Genomic DNA, 13,454 nt, shown 5'->3' with positions numbered 1-13,454 from the left:
TCCCCTTGAGAGGAGGCAGCGTCTCCCAAGGAAAAGACTTCCCCATCCCCATACCACGAACGAGACCTAAAAGACAGTTGTGAGGGGGGAAAACAGAAAGAAGTTTTACCCTGAGATCTTTTCATGCTCAACCATCCTTCTTTGCGTAGTTGGAGACGAAGGGGTAGCTGGAGCAAAGCCTTCTTGAAAATGTTTTTCAAAAAGTTGTAAGAGATGCTTAAAGTTGGACGTAGGAGCAGACGGAACATCATCTACTTCTGAAACATCGGAAACTGGGGAGAGAATCTCTGAAGCAGTTGGAGCACCGCGGATAGAAACGTCTCCGGGAGCCAAACTTGCGTTATCCTCTTGAGTGTCGCCGAACGTCACTGAGGCGCCAAGTGCCCGACCCGCGTCAAGCGTATCCGAAACATGAGCTTGAGAGGAGTCAGGAGCCTTAGAAGATCGGAGAGCCAAAGAGGCGCCAAAAACCACGGTAGTGCCAGAAGCGCAAACATTGTGCGCCTTGGAAACGTGCTGTGGAGGCGCCAAGCGCCAAAGCCAGCGTTGGGAGTGCGGCAGGTGCGGGCGGAAGTGGCGCCAGGAGAGCGATCGGAGCGGTGCCAGGCGCGTGAAGGAAGCGGCGCCAGGTGCGTGAGTGGGAGCAGAGACCGGGCCTCAGTTGCAGAAGGATTCTGAAGTGCTGGTGCTTTAAAACCTTCGAAAAGTCTCAAAATCTTGTTCAATTTGTCCTCTTGCGAAAGGGGGGCAGGAACCGAAGGCATAAAAGCCGACTTGGGATCCAACGGGAAGGAAGCTGCTACTTGCATGCTAACAGGAGGATCAGGCGCTCGCTTACGATCCGTAGAACGCACATCCGGACTGCCTGAAGAAGAAGATATCTCTGGGCTATCCCAAAAGCTACATGACGGAAGAGGAGAACGCGCCGAAAGTTTCTTGATAGGAACTTGACTTGGAGAGGAAGCTCTGCGTCTCTTCAGCGGCCTACTAGACTCGGACTGCTTCCAACTCCTCCTCGACGAAACAGAAGCACAAGAAGACACTTCCGCATCGCTTTTACTATGGTGAGCTGCAACAGCCTGGGACGCAACAGGACTGTTAGAGGGAGCAACTGCTCGTGAGCAGACCCCACTCGCCTCCCTTCGGCTTTCGGCATGTCTTCTCCCTGAGCCCTGGGAGCCGGACAGAGGCCTAGACCTAGGAGCGCGAGGGGGACAAACAGTCACCTCCTCCACAACATTATCACTCGCAACACTTCGATGTTTAGACATCGCACTCACATCCTGGCCAATCTTCTCTATCGCAGAGAAAAGAGCCGAAATCTTACCATCAAATTCTGCCCGAAGGTCTGACACGGTAGTGGGTTCGGAAACAACAGGTTCCGGGGCAGGAAAAGGAACAGGAGGGGTAACAGGAACAGAACAAGAGGCAATACTACTCCTACTCTGGGAGGAACTTCTGGCCGAAGCCTTACGTGCCCTATCTTTACTTAATTTTGCCTGATATTTAGCCAACTTTTGCCAATCAAGCACAGACAAAGACAAACACTCATCACATCTATCCAGATTTGTGCACAATTTCCCTCTACAGTTAGTGCAAGAAGAGTGAGGGTCTATGTTAGACCAAGACATTCGAGTTTTACACCCCCCCCACAATACTGTATCTAATTTGAGATCCTGAATCAGACATATCTAGAAAAAATCTCAACCAAAGCCAAAAAACAAGCCAGAACCGTCAACAAAAGTGGGTACTTCACCAAAGAAAAATCGAAAAGCACCGATGAATTTCCTGAAGAGGAGCAGACGACTAGTCGCCGGCCCCGACAGAGAAAATATGGTTAGTTGTTGATGGAAATGGATCCAGGTACCCCGGTAGAGGGCGGGTTAGTCATATCACCTGACCATATATTAGCGAACCGCTAGTTTTGAATTTTCTGTCGAGATCGAGAATTACAGCTATATGTAAACAACAGGTAAGTTCATGTATAAAAACGACTGTAAAGGTCAACAATTTTTTTTTTTTTGGCACTCGTGGAAAAAACTTATCTTAGTGCATTATTTTGGTTGATTTCTGGCTCCAGGTCACCCCCCCCTTCTATAAAAAGGGGTATTATTCGCTCGAGGCAAGGGTATCATCAAGTACAGTACCACCTGACTCATTGTTGCCTGGTTTGAAACTAAGAAACTAAAAGTTTAGTAGTTACCAGGCTGATACTCTTCACTCATTTTCAGTCGTTTTTTTCACTTGTTTGGTCTTTGGAGTTTGATTTTCAAACCTTTTTGTCTCTCAAATGAAGAACTTCTTCTATACTTTCACTTGTGCCAAACGGATGTGTTAGTAAGTTGAATTTCTCATAGCCGAAGTTGTGTTCAATTTCCTCGATATTTATCTCACTCAATTGATGGTGCTGAGATTTTCCATTGCTAATTCGCTTTGCTGGGGCACTAACTGTAAACCTACATGATTGGCACTTCATTAAAATATCAGTATCCCATCTATTGGCAGAGACTTCTACCTGAACATTACCCTTGCAATTTCCTACCTTGCATCTAATACCCGACACTGTTTTATCTAACTGAGATCTAGATATAATGAACTTGTCATCATATACTCCCTTTTCATTATCCTTTATTCATTTCATCAACTGTGAGCGTATTTTTGAAGGCGAAGTATATAGATAGTATTTAGAGTTACTGGATGTAAAAAAAAAAAACGACAAAAAGCCGCAAATAGCGAAAAAATTGCTCAGAGTAAAAAGTTGCCCACTACCCACTTTCAACGTTTGGGGGCAACTGACTCGGCACCCTGTCACTTAGGCTACACATTCACCAAGGAACAAGCCATTGTTGTTGCCAGACGTAGGAGATAAGGTGATATAAAAATCAAAATAATTAATAAATTAGGCAAATAAAGGAAAAAATTACAATAGTCATTAGGACCCAAACGTCAGTCCTACCTCACCGTGTGGGGGTGGAGGCACAAAACCCCATCAATTTTAATATTTTGAAAAAATGCTTTGGTCATGTGATAACGAAGGTGTTGCTCATGTCTTACGGGCATTTAACCAATTTTTTTAAAGTTCAAAAATATTCATCAAAAATTGAAGAGTGCGCTCCCCTTAAACTACTTCTCTCTCCTTGTTCTAGTAGGACCTCACTCGGGGATCCGGGAAACTTGCGACATGTCCGCGGGGGAGCGGAGCCTTCACACATATGCTAGAGAACTGAAAGCCATTTTCTTAAGGCTTCAGTTCTTCTTGTCTTTCGCTCACTCCTAGACTGCAGTTTTCCTTTAGACAAGAACACAGTCCTTACGTTTTTTCCTTGAGCACTCGCCACCAAGCAACATAAAGGTTTTACTGCGGACGATAAATTGAGTTTTTTCTAACTCAACTGGAATTTCTGGTGGATGAGCTGAGCCATCAGAAACTCATTCTTACTCCCGAGTGGACCTTGAACCCCCTGATCTGTTGGGTTTTGTGCTTTATTGGGCATGCCAACCTTTTCTGTCTGCCACTCTAAAGAAACCTTCTAGCATGGACAACAGACACCATACTGCAAGATTGTCCCAACTGGACCCCCATGGTCTTCCTCCATTCAACATGGTAAGTGAAGGACTGAACTCCTTTCAGGCTCATCAGAACACTGCAGTGTGCCTTGTAACCCCACTCTGAACCATAATTTAGAGTACCTGTATTGGTAAGATTGATTGGTTCACTCTCCAAGAACCCTTCCACTATTAGATTTTCTCGAATAACCTCTCTTCAAGACACACCACCAAGGGTGGTATGCTATTATGCAGACGGGCTTTGGGCTGCCCGGGCTCTGGTCAGGAAGTAGGTTTTTTTCAGAGGTACTACTGTACTAGAGACATTCGAAAGATGCAGATGTCATCATCTAGCTCAGTCTACCACCTAAGTGAACGATGTTCCAAATCGGGTGTCGCAGACTCTAAGTTTTTTCTTCTGAGACACTTATTACTCATGGCAGCGTTGTCTTTTTCATCGGAGAGGATATAGAATCTCTCATGTTCCTCCTTTTTATGAGCTACATCTGTCTCAGTAAAGAGGTTTGCTAGTTTATCATGGAATTTAATGAACCAAAAATGAGTATCATTCCATGATCTGGAACCACTCTCTCTCCCAAGAACTTTAATGGAAGAGAAGATAGTCTTAACAGCCGGGGACAGTGCTCAGGGCTCCCGGCAATGCCCACCAGCCTGAGCCTTTCCCTCGCCTGACTTCCAGTTCACCTGGTGCCAGCTACAGCCTGGGGCCAGCCCTGCCGAGCTCCTAGGAGTGTCCACCAGCTCTCGACCGAATAGTTATTTGGCGACCAGCTCAACTGGTGCCACCTACAGCCTGGCACCAGCTGCCGATCGTCTGGCACCAAATCTCCCCACACCCTTGGCTCTGGGGAGGAGTAGAAAGCTCTCTATTATGTTGGAGTTTTCTGGTATTACCTGGGCAGGATTGGAAACACAGGGGACTTTTCTCCTTTAGTGTTCTGACAAAGACTTTTTCACCCTCGATGTAAGAACACATTGTTTTCCGTCATGTATGGACTTGCTCTTTGAGACTATTCTTAGTTTCAGAAGAAAGCTAAAGACGCCAGAACAACTTCTTCCTCTTTAGTCTTGGTGTATCCTACAATTGACCTACTGGAAGTGCAATCGATTTTTGCTTCTCACTTCTTCAGAAAGTTTAAAAAGTGTTAAAACTCTTTTTTGCAGTACCTTGCATTTATTAGTAACTGGCTCGGCATCGCGCAAGGAAGCAGAGGATTTTCTCCTACTTTCTCTTCACCTTGTAGTAAGGTAGCAAGTGTTGTGAGAACCGGGGGGTACAGTGGACCTGGAGCACCCACCACTTTCAGTGGATGGGTCGTGGTCTTTTTTCCAGTGCAGGTGACAGTGTTATCTGGTATTTTTTTTATTGAGGTACTGCACCCAGGGCAAGGGCACTTTTGAAGTTTTGCAGACACTTTCGAAGAGTTGCTAACCTTTGGTTATCTCCTTCGCTGCAAAACTTCCTGTTATGCTTTGCTAGCCATTGGAGAACTTCTCTCGCTGCAAAGTTCCCATTAAAGTAGGGACAACCCTGGCTATACTGCCATGCCCACTACAGGTTAAGATGAGCACCGACCAGAGGTAGTTTTCTATTGCAGGCTCTCTATCTAATAAGGAACTACAAGCATTGTCTAAAATGCTAGCAAATTTTTCTATTTCAGATTCATTACATGACTTTATGTTTTGGAGTAGAATATGTCCATTTATCCCTCCTCCTTTCAATGTGGAGTCAGCTATGTAATTACTTGGTAAGTCACTTACATAAAAAAGGGATTTTGACAAAGGAAAAATCTATTTCTGAGGGAGGACCTGTGTCAGCCGGTGAAATGTCCCTTAGAGCACACATTTCTAGGTATAAATATTGCTAAATATACCAGAGAAAAAAGCCAACAGGATTTTTCCTTTGTCAAAATCCCTTTTCTGAGCTCCGGACCTGTGTCAGCCGGTGAAATTGTATCAGAGAATCATACCAAGCAAGGTGAAGGATTATAAGTGACAAATAAAAGGTAGAGATAAATAAAGGCACCATTACTTAAGCCTAATTTAATTATCTCAGCAGTAGAGAAATATAAGTTAAACATTAATCTTAAGACTAAGAATCATTGTGGATAAAACAAGGTTCTGAACAGATGGTATTAAAACTTAAAGTAACCATGAAACATAGACAATTAACGGTACTCAAACTTAAGACTAACATAAAGAAAATTTACAATTCCACTTAAACCTAACACCGCAAAACAGGTACAATTATATATACATAAACTAGGGCCAGGATGTGAAGCATGTGTGGCCCAGGAGAAGATGGCAGGGAAAGCAAATGAGGCAGGCAGGCGGGAGGGGAATGGGAGAAAGACTAACTAGGAGGGAGGGATAATACTCCCTGCAGCCACTGTAGGGAACTTCAGAGCTTCCAGTGATTTAAGATAGTGGCGCTTAAACACTGATGGAGATTTCCAACCCGTATACTTTTTCAGATCATCAAAATTCATATTGTGGAAATAGTTTGTGGAGGTTGCCACTGCCCGGATATCATGTACTTTCGGTACTGAATCTGGGTTAGCTTGCTTAATGAAATATAAAATCTGTTGTCTGATAGCTTTTAAGGAAAGTGTCCCACCTTTTTCCCTGATAAAAAGAGGACCAGAAAAACCTGAGAAGTTCTCCTTAAGTAAGCCCTCAGTGTAGTGACTGGGCACAAGGATGGATCCTGTGGAAGAGGAACAACCTTCCAAGAAGACCACCTATCCTGAGGGTCTTCATTCTTTGCTAGGAAACTTTGGTCTGGGGAAAGAAGAACTTCTCCTGACGGGAGGAAATCTACATGATTAACACCTCTAGAGAGAGCGGACAGTTCCGATATCCTAGCACCTGAAGCTAGGCTAGTTAGGAACAACGTCTTCCTTAACAGACTCAAATATGAACAGTTATCATTATCAGTTTCTGATGCTAGTTTCAAAACATCGTTAAGAAACCAAGAAACCGTGTGAGGACGGGTTGCTGGTCTCAGACGAGCACATGCCTTTGGGATTGATGAAAAGTATGAGTCTGTTAGGTCAATGTTAAAGCCATGCAAAAACACTTTCTTCAAGGCTGACTTAGCTGTGGTAATTGTAGCTGCAGCTAGACCTTTTTCAAACAATGACCTAAAGAAAGAGATTGCCAAATTCGTGGTCATAACCTGAGCTTCAGAATGTTTAAGGAAAGATGCCAGTTTTTTAACTGCTGAATCGTACTGCCTTAGAGTAGATTCTCTTTTATCTGATTCCAAGAACAGAGTGTTAACTGGGTCTATATCCGCCCCTCTCTGAGCGGCGAATTTCATAAAGTCCACAAAGCCAGGGCATTCAGAATTCTTGAGGAAGCTGACACAGTCTGTGTTTGTACTACTTGTGTCAGTTTGGGTCTGGGTAACAGATGACACTTGAATTTCAGCTCCAGCAGAAGAGGGTACCAGTTGCTCTTCGGCCAATTGGGAGCTACCAGAGCCACCTGCCCCTTGAAAGACCTGAGTTTGTGCAGCACTTTCAGCAGCAGGTTTACCAGAGGGAACAGGTAAATCCTCTGCCACTTGTTCCAGTCTAATGTCATTGCATCTGTGGCATGAGCTTGAGGGTCCAGGTTGGGGGCCACATAACAAGGGAGTTTGTGGTTGCTCTCCGTGACAAACAAGTCTACCTGGAGACCTGGAACCTGAAGGCAAATCCAATCGAACGAGGCCCTGTCCAGAGACCACTCCGACTCCAGCGGAGTTGACCTGGACAGAGAGTCCGCAATGACATTCCGGACCCCTGCAAGATGAGTGGCTGATAGGTGCCATTTGTGCTTTTCCGCCAGAGAGAAGATGGCTATCAACACTTGATTGATACGACTCGACTTGGAGCCTCCCCTGTTTATACAGTGTACCACCACTGCACTGTCCAAAACCAGTCTGATATGGATCTGTTTGGGAGGGCGAAGCCTTCTCAGAGTCAGAAACACTGCCATTGCTTCCAGGACGTTGATATGGAACTGGCGGAACATTGTGGACCATGTTCCTTGTACTTTTTCGTATTGAGAATATCCTCCCCAGCCACTTAATGAAGCATCTGTGTGGATTACTAGTGATGGAGGAGGAAATTGAAGGGGCACCGATTTTGACAGACCCTTGACTGTTGACCATGGCTGGAGTCTTTTTCTCAAAACTGGAGGGACTAGAGACACCTTGTCCCTGAGTTTGATATTGGCTCGTCTCCGCCACACTCTGTTTATGTCTTTCAGTTTTGCCTTCAGCAGCAGATCTGTGACAGATGCGAACTGAAGAGAACCCAGAATCCTCTCCTGAGTCCTGCGAGAAGCTTTCCTGCACTTGAGGAACTGCCTGGTGGCCTTGGCTATCTCTCTCCTTTTGGCTGGCGGAAGAGACAGTCTGTGTGAGTCTAGGTCCCACTGGATACCTAGCCACTGAAACCGAGCCTCCGGAGTTAGACGGGATTTCTCCCTGTTTATCTGAAAGCCTAGGGACTCCAGAAACTCGATCACTATGGCTGTAGCTCTCCGGCATTCCCCGACGGTGGATGCCCAGATTATCCAGTTGTCTAGGTATGCGGCTAGCATGATCCCCCGGGACCGTAACTGCTGTACTACTGTCTCTGCCAGCTTGGTGAATATTCGGGGCGCTATGTTGAGCCTGAATGGCATGACTCTGAATGCATAAGCTTGCCTTCCCAGTCTGAATCCTAGGTAAGGAGAGAAGTTTCTCGCAATCAGGACGTGATAGTATGCGTCTGAAAGATCTATAGACATGGTGACGGCTCCACGAGGAAGTATCCGTACCTGAGAGATTGTAAGCATGCGAAATTTGTCGCATTGTATGTAAAGGTTGAGACGAGACCGATCCAAGATTACTCTTTGTTGAGCGGAGCCTTTTTTGGGGACGCTGAACAGTCTGCCTTGGAATTTCAGGTGCCTCACTTTCTTTATGGCCCGTTTTTGGAGTAGTTCCTTCGCGAAGTCCCGCAGGGCTTGTGAAGGGGGTTGATGGAACCTGACCCGAGGTGGTGGGTCCTTGACCCAACTCCATCCCAGTTCCTTGGAGACTATACTGTGGGCCCACGGGCTGAAGGTCCACTTATTCCGAAACAGGTAAAGCCTCCCGCCTACCTGAATCTTCTCATTGGGAAGGGGAAGGTTTACTTCCTCTGCCCCGGCTGCCTCTTCCCCAGGAGAGGGACCGCAATGCAGCCTTGCCTCTGAAGGCAGCTCTTGCTCTGCTTCCCCTTGCATTTTTATTGAAGCCACGAAAGGAACCATGGCTTTCATAGGCTGTGTTGTACGCCGGAGACGTCACAAAGGTCGGGAGGCAAGGGAATGCTGTGCCGGCTGCACCAGCACAAACTGTTGGGGTTGGGCCTTTGAGGTGGAAGGCTGACCGACCGGAGAGACCGGTACAGCCTGAACTACAGTTGGGGTTTGTGGCCTCCTAAACTTCTTATATCTTTTCCCCGACCTGCCATGGGAACCGGAGGACTCGGAGATTTTACGTTTGGCGGAATACCCCACTGGGAGCGGAGGCTCTGGTTAGCCCTGGTTGCTTCCGCCAGGACATTATTCACCTCGTCCTCGGGAATAAATTAGCCCCAAATCGAGCTTTTCATCAGTTTATTAGGCTCGTGCTAATAGTGGCGTCCATAAAAATATGTTTGCGACAGTTCATCCTTGCCACTGTAAAATCAAACAGGTCTGGTTGGAATCCCGCCAGCAGAGATTTAGTCAAGACCTGGAAAAAGGGTTCATCCGAATACAACACGGCTGTCGCCTCTGCCATGCACAATAATAATAATAATAATAATAATAAAATAATGATAATAATTCCTTTATTCCACAAATACAGTGGGTATTCTATTACATAAAAAGTATCCGTACAGATGACTCTTAAAATTGTACAAATACATTAATTAGTACTTTAACTAAAAGGTTCAAGGTGTCTCTTAAAACAAAGGTATAATCTGTAGTCTAAAATAAATAGGACTAAATACAAAGATAAAATTACCTATTCGTCTAGTTAAGAACCAAAATTTATTTACATTTATAAAATATCTTAAAGTTTACCATTATTTTTGCTTCTGAAACAGGTGTGATTTCAGTTTTCTCTTAAAAGTAGACAAATTGCTACACTCTTTAATATCCTCCGGCAATGCATTCCAAAGCTTGGGACCCCTGACGGATGTTGCCTTATCAGCCAGGATTGTCCGTCTCCTTGGAACCACCAAATGACTGCTCTGTCTAGTTGGACGTATTCTTTTCTGTTGTATGGTCTCTAGTGGTAATATTCTGGCAGGTATATGTCCATGCAATACTTTGAAAATAAACAAACAAACAAACATCAAAGATCAGTTTGCTCTCAAGTTTCAACCACTTCATCTCATTTATGTATGGTGTGGCGTGATCATATTTTCTCCCAAGACCCGCAGCAACCTTTGACGCAAAATTCTGAATTTTTTGTGTTTTTTGCATGTTCGAGACGGAGTAGGATATTACACTCATCGCTAAAGCTTCAACAATTAGCTTTCTACTGTTTCTATCAAAATTATCTGTTTTTATTTAAGAAATACAGTACGCCATTTGCCTTCCTACATATATTGTCAGTATGATTATCGAAAGAAAAATATCTGTCCATAGTTACTACTCCGAGATTTTTTACATTTTCACTTGGTTTAATGTCAGTGCCGTTTGTTTTAATGCAAAGATTCTCTGGTAAACCACGAGAGCCTATAAGTAAAAATTTAGTTTTGCTTGCATTCATTTTTAGACCATTCTCTGAAAAATATTTATTTACTTTCTCTAATTTCTTTTGGCTCTGTCAACAATGTACACTAAATTTTCTATCTTACCCGAATGAAGATATTGTGCATCGTCCGCATATTGAACGAGCATATCACTCTCATTTAGTTCAGCCAGGTCATTTACGAAAATGTTAAATAGAACTGGACCTAGGATCGAGCCTTGGGAACTCCATTACTCAACCTTTGTTTACTAGAAATATGGTCACTTATTTTTACTGACTGAGTTCGAGCAGTTAAATAGTCATCAAACCAAAAATCATCTATTCCATATTGCATCATCTTTTGCACAAGGAGTTCATTGCACGGCTCAGCCGACACCAAGCGTCGAACTCCGGTTTCAGGAGAGCCTCCGGAATTTTGGGAAGCTGCTCACTGAAGAGAATGGACGCACAGTCTGGGTCCAGCTTGCCCGCCGTAAAGGTGGACGGGACATCGTTCCAGAATTCGGAGTCACCGGGGAGGACCAAAGAGGTGGGATTGGTCTCCCGGAGCTGCGGCATCGACTTACCCTCCATGCATGCCTGAACAGTTGCCTGAGCCACTTTCGACATGCAAGGAGTTGCGATCCTATCCCCCAAAGAAAACATAGTAAAATTTCCTTTGAAGGGGGGTCAACTTTGTGTTCTCTGCTTCCCACTCCGCAAGGGTGCGAAGCAGAGCTGATTGAGCCTGATCCCTAGGAAAGATGACTGTCTCCTTAGGGACCTTATCTGTTCTCACCCACGCTTCCTCTGTCAATCTAGCGAAGCCTGGGTAGGGAGGAAGCAGACCTGGAGGAAAGAACTCCAGCTCCTGAAGTCTGCACGTCCCTAGACCTTCAATGGTTAAGGTATCATCATGCTGGGGAGCATGAAGAGCCAAGCGCCAAGGGTTCCCCTTATCGAAAGGAGGAAGGGCGGAGGCGTCCGGAATGGTGTAGGACGGAGCTGACCCACCGGAGCGCACGAGCCCGGAGATCTTGGTCTCCTGGCTCTGCAGCTTTTCCAATACTGTCTTCCACCTCTCGTCCATCTGCTGGTTGATTGTATCAAGCAGCATGCTTGCCAATTCTTGGAAATTGGAAGCAGGTTGACGAGGGGGGCTGGCTTTGGCTGCCCTTGATCTCGACCCCTTTACAGAGGGAGCGTCACTAGCTACGGAAGCTGCCGGGCTAGAAGCCCGTGACTTCCCCAGGGGAAAGGGAGTTGCCTTGCGGGAGGAAGAGGACTTATATCCCTTACCTTTTAATGACTTTTTTTACCTTGGGGATGGTCGATGTTGACCTATCCCCAAGGTAGAAGGACTTCTGGAAACCCTGGAAAGAAGATACAGAGGATGAAGGGGAATTAAAAAGGGAGTCCGCTCCCCCTGCCTCACTTACCTCCCTACCTACCTCCTGGTCTGGTTCCACATTCATGGGCTCCAGGTCCAAGTTAATGGCTGCCACTTCTTCTGACACTTCCGCTGCTATGTTGACATCCTGGGAGGGCTGCGTCGCTTCCCGGATATGCTCGATCAAAGGGGCTGCCACTTCTGCTGGGACAGCTGCAGCAAACCGGGCGCCGGGGAAGAGGAGGTTACAAATGGCCTCCGATAGAACATATGGCCTCCCCGACGGGACGTTCCTCCCAAAGCCAGCCACCCAACCCCTAAGGGTGGCCAAGGAAGCGTTGCGAGAAGCTTGTTTGGCCTGAAAATAATAAGGACTAACTAATTTCACATCAAGGACTTAAAATATATATAAGGGATATAACAAGAACCTTATAAACTATCAAATAAGTCAAGGAACCAGGTAAACTAAAGGCCGTAACTTTAGGCTTACCAACTCGTCCTGAAACTGCTCAAACAAAGCGTAGCACACTTCACATCCATCCGGGTGCCAAACGATCAAGTCTCCCACCCTGACTGCGCAGCCGGAGTGGGAGCGGCAGACAACATGGCCGCAGGGCTGGTGCAGCACTGCGGTGCACCCGGAATCCTGGCAGCGTACCATCTGTATGGATAAACTGTATATGAGTATGCTTATCTGAAGGCACGCCGGAGTAAATCCGGCGGAGATAGGGGCCTTATGCTGGAGCAGACAACAGGACATGCAATTAGCAGATTATTAGTCCTACCGGAGTAGTCCAGTGAAGCAAAACAAATATATTATACATGGCAAATAAGTTAAGGAACGCCGGAGTTAAACCGATGGGAATGATATATACCTTAACCTAAAATCATGCAACATGACAGAGTAAGTTAAGTGACGCCGGATATGATCCGACGTGAATGATATATACCTTAACCTAAGGTCATGCACACTTAGAATTAAATATAAATTGCCATGAGTGCCGGAGACCGGCAGAAAAATGGCTGGTTAAATACATGGAATAGCAGTTTTTTAATGCTGGACATGTCATTCCAGTACTGAGACCCCGGAAACCCCGCTACCCCCGCCATTGGTTACGATGTAGGGGCGGAGTGGTTCACTATTAGAGCAGTTCTTGTACGTCCATAGGAGAACAAAAGTGAGTAAAGCCAACCTACTAAAACCAAAGACCACCGGAGTGGAAAAGGCTAGCGGCAACGGGGGGACCGAAGATCAGAGGAACGGAGTCAGCTAGGGAATTGTGTAGGCCCTGAAAGTGTCCGGAGTTCCGCGAACCAATGAGGAAGCGAACAAACGAAACACTAGCGAGGTGTGTGACGTTAAAACGGATACCAGGAGGGTGGGTAACCTCCGATTGGAGACCCGTCTAGGTCCCCCCCCCCCCCCAGAGAGTGACGGCCCCAAGAGGACGACGCTCCACACACGGGGAGGGATAACACATCACCTGCTATACAGGGGAAAGGTGGGGGAGTAACAACATGGCTGTGTCACGATACCAAGGTCGACTGAGTGGGGAAACCCCAGACACTGACCCTCAACCCCCTTACGGGTGTTGAAATGTACCAAGCCTCCCCACAGGGGGAAGAAGACACTAGCCAGAAGTTACGAAAAAGAGGTTAGGCTAAACACATTGGATTACTGCAACCCAAACTCACATCTTTTCCCTGAAGACGAAGCCTATAAAGGGAAAAAAAGGGAGAGAGTGGAGGAAGGGG

The sequence above is a fragment of the Macrobrachium rosenbergii genome, chromosome 22 (genome assembly GCF_040412425.1).
Source record: "Macrobrachium rosenbergii isolate ZJJX-2024 chromosome 22, ASM4041242v1, whole genome shotgun sequence".
Classification (NCBI taxonomy): Eukaryota; Metazoa; Arthropoda; class Malacostraca; order Decapoda; family Palaemonidae; genus Macrobrachium; species Macrobrachium rosenbergii.
Note: the sequence above shows the minus strand (reverse complement) of the source record.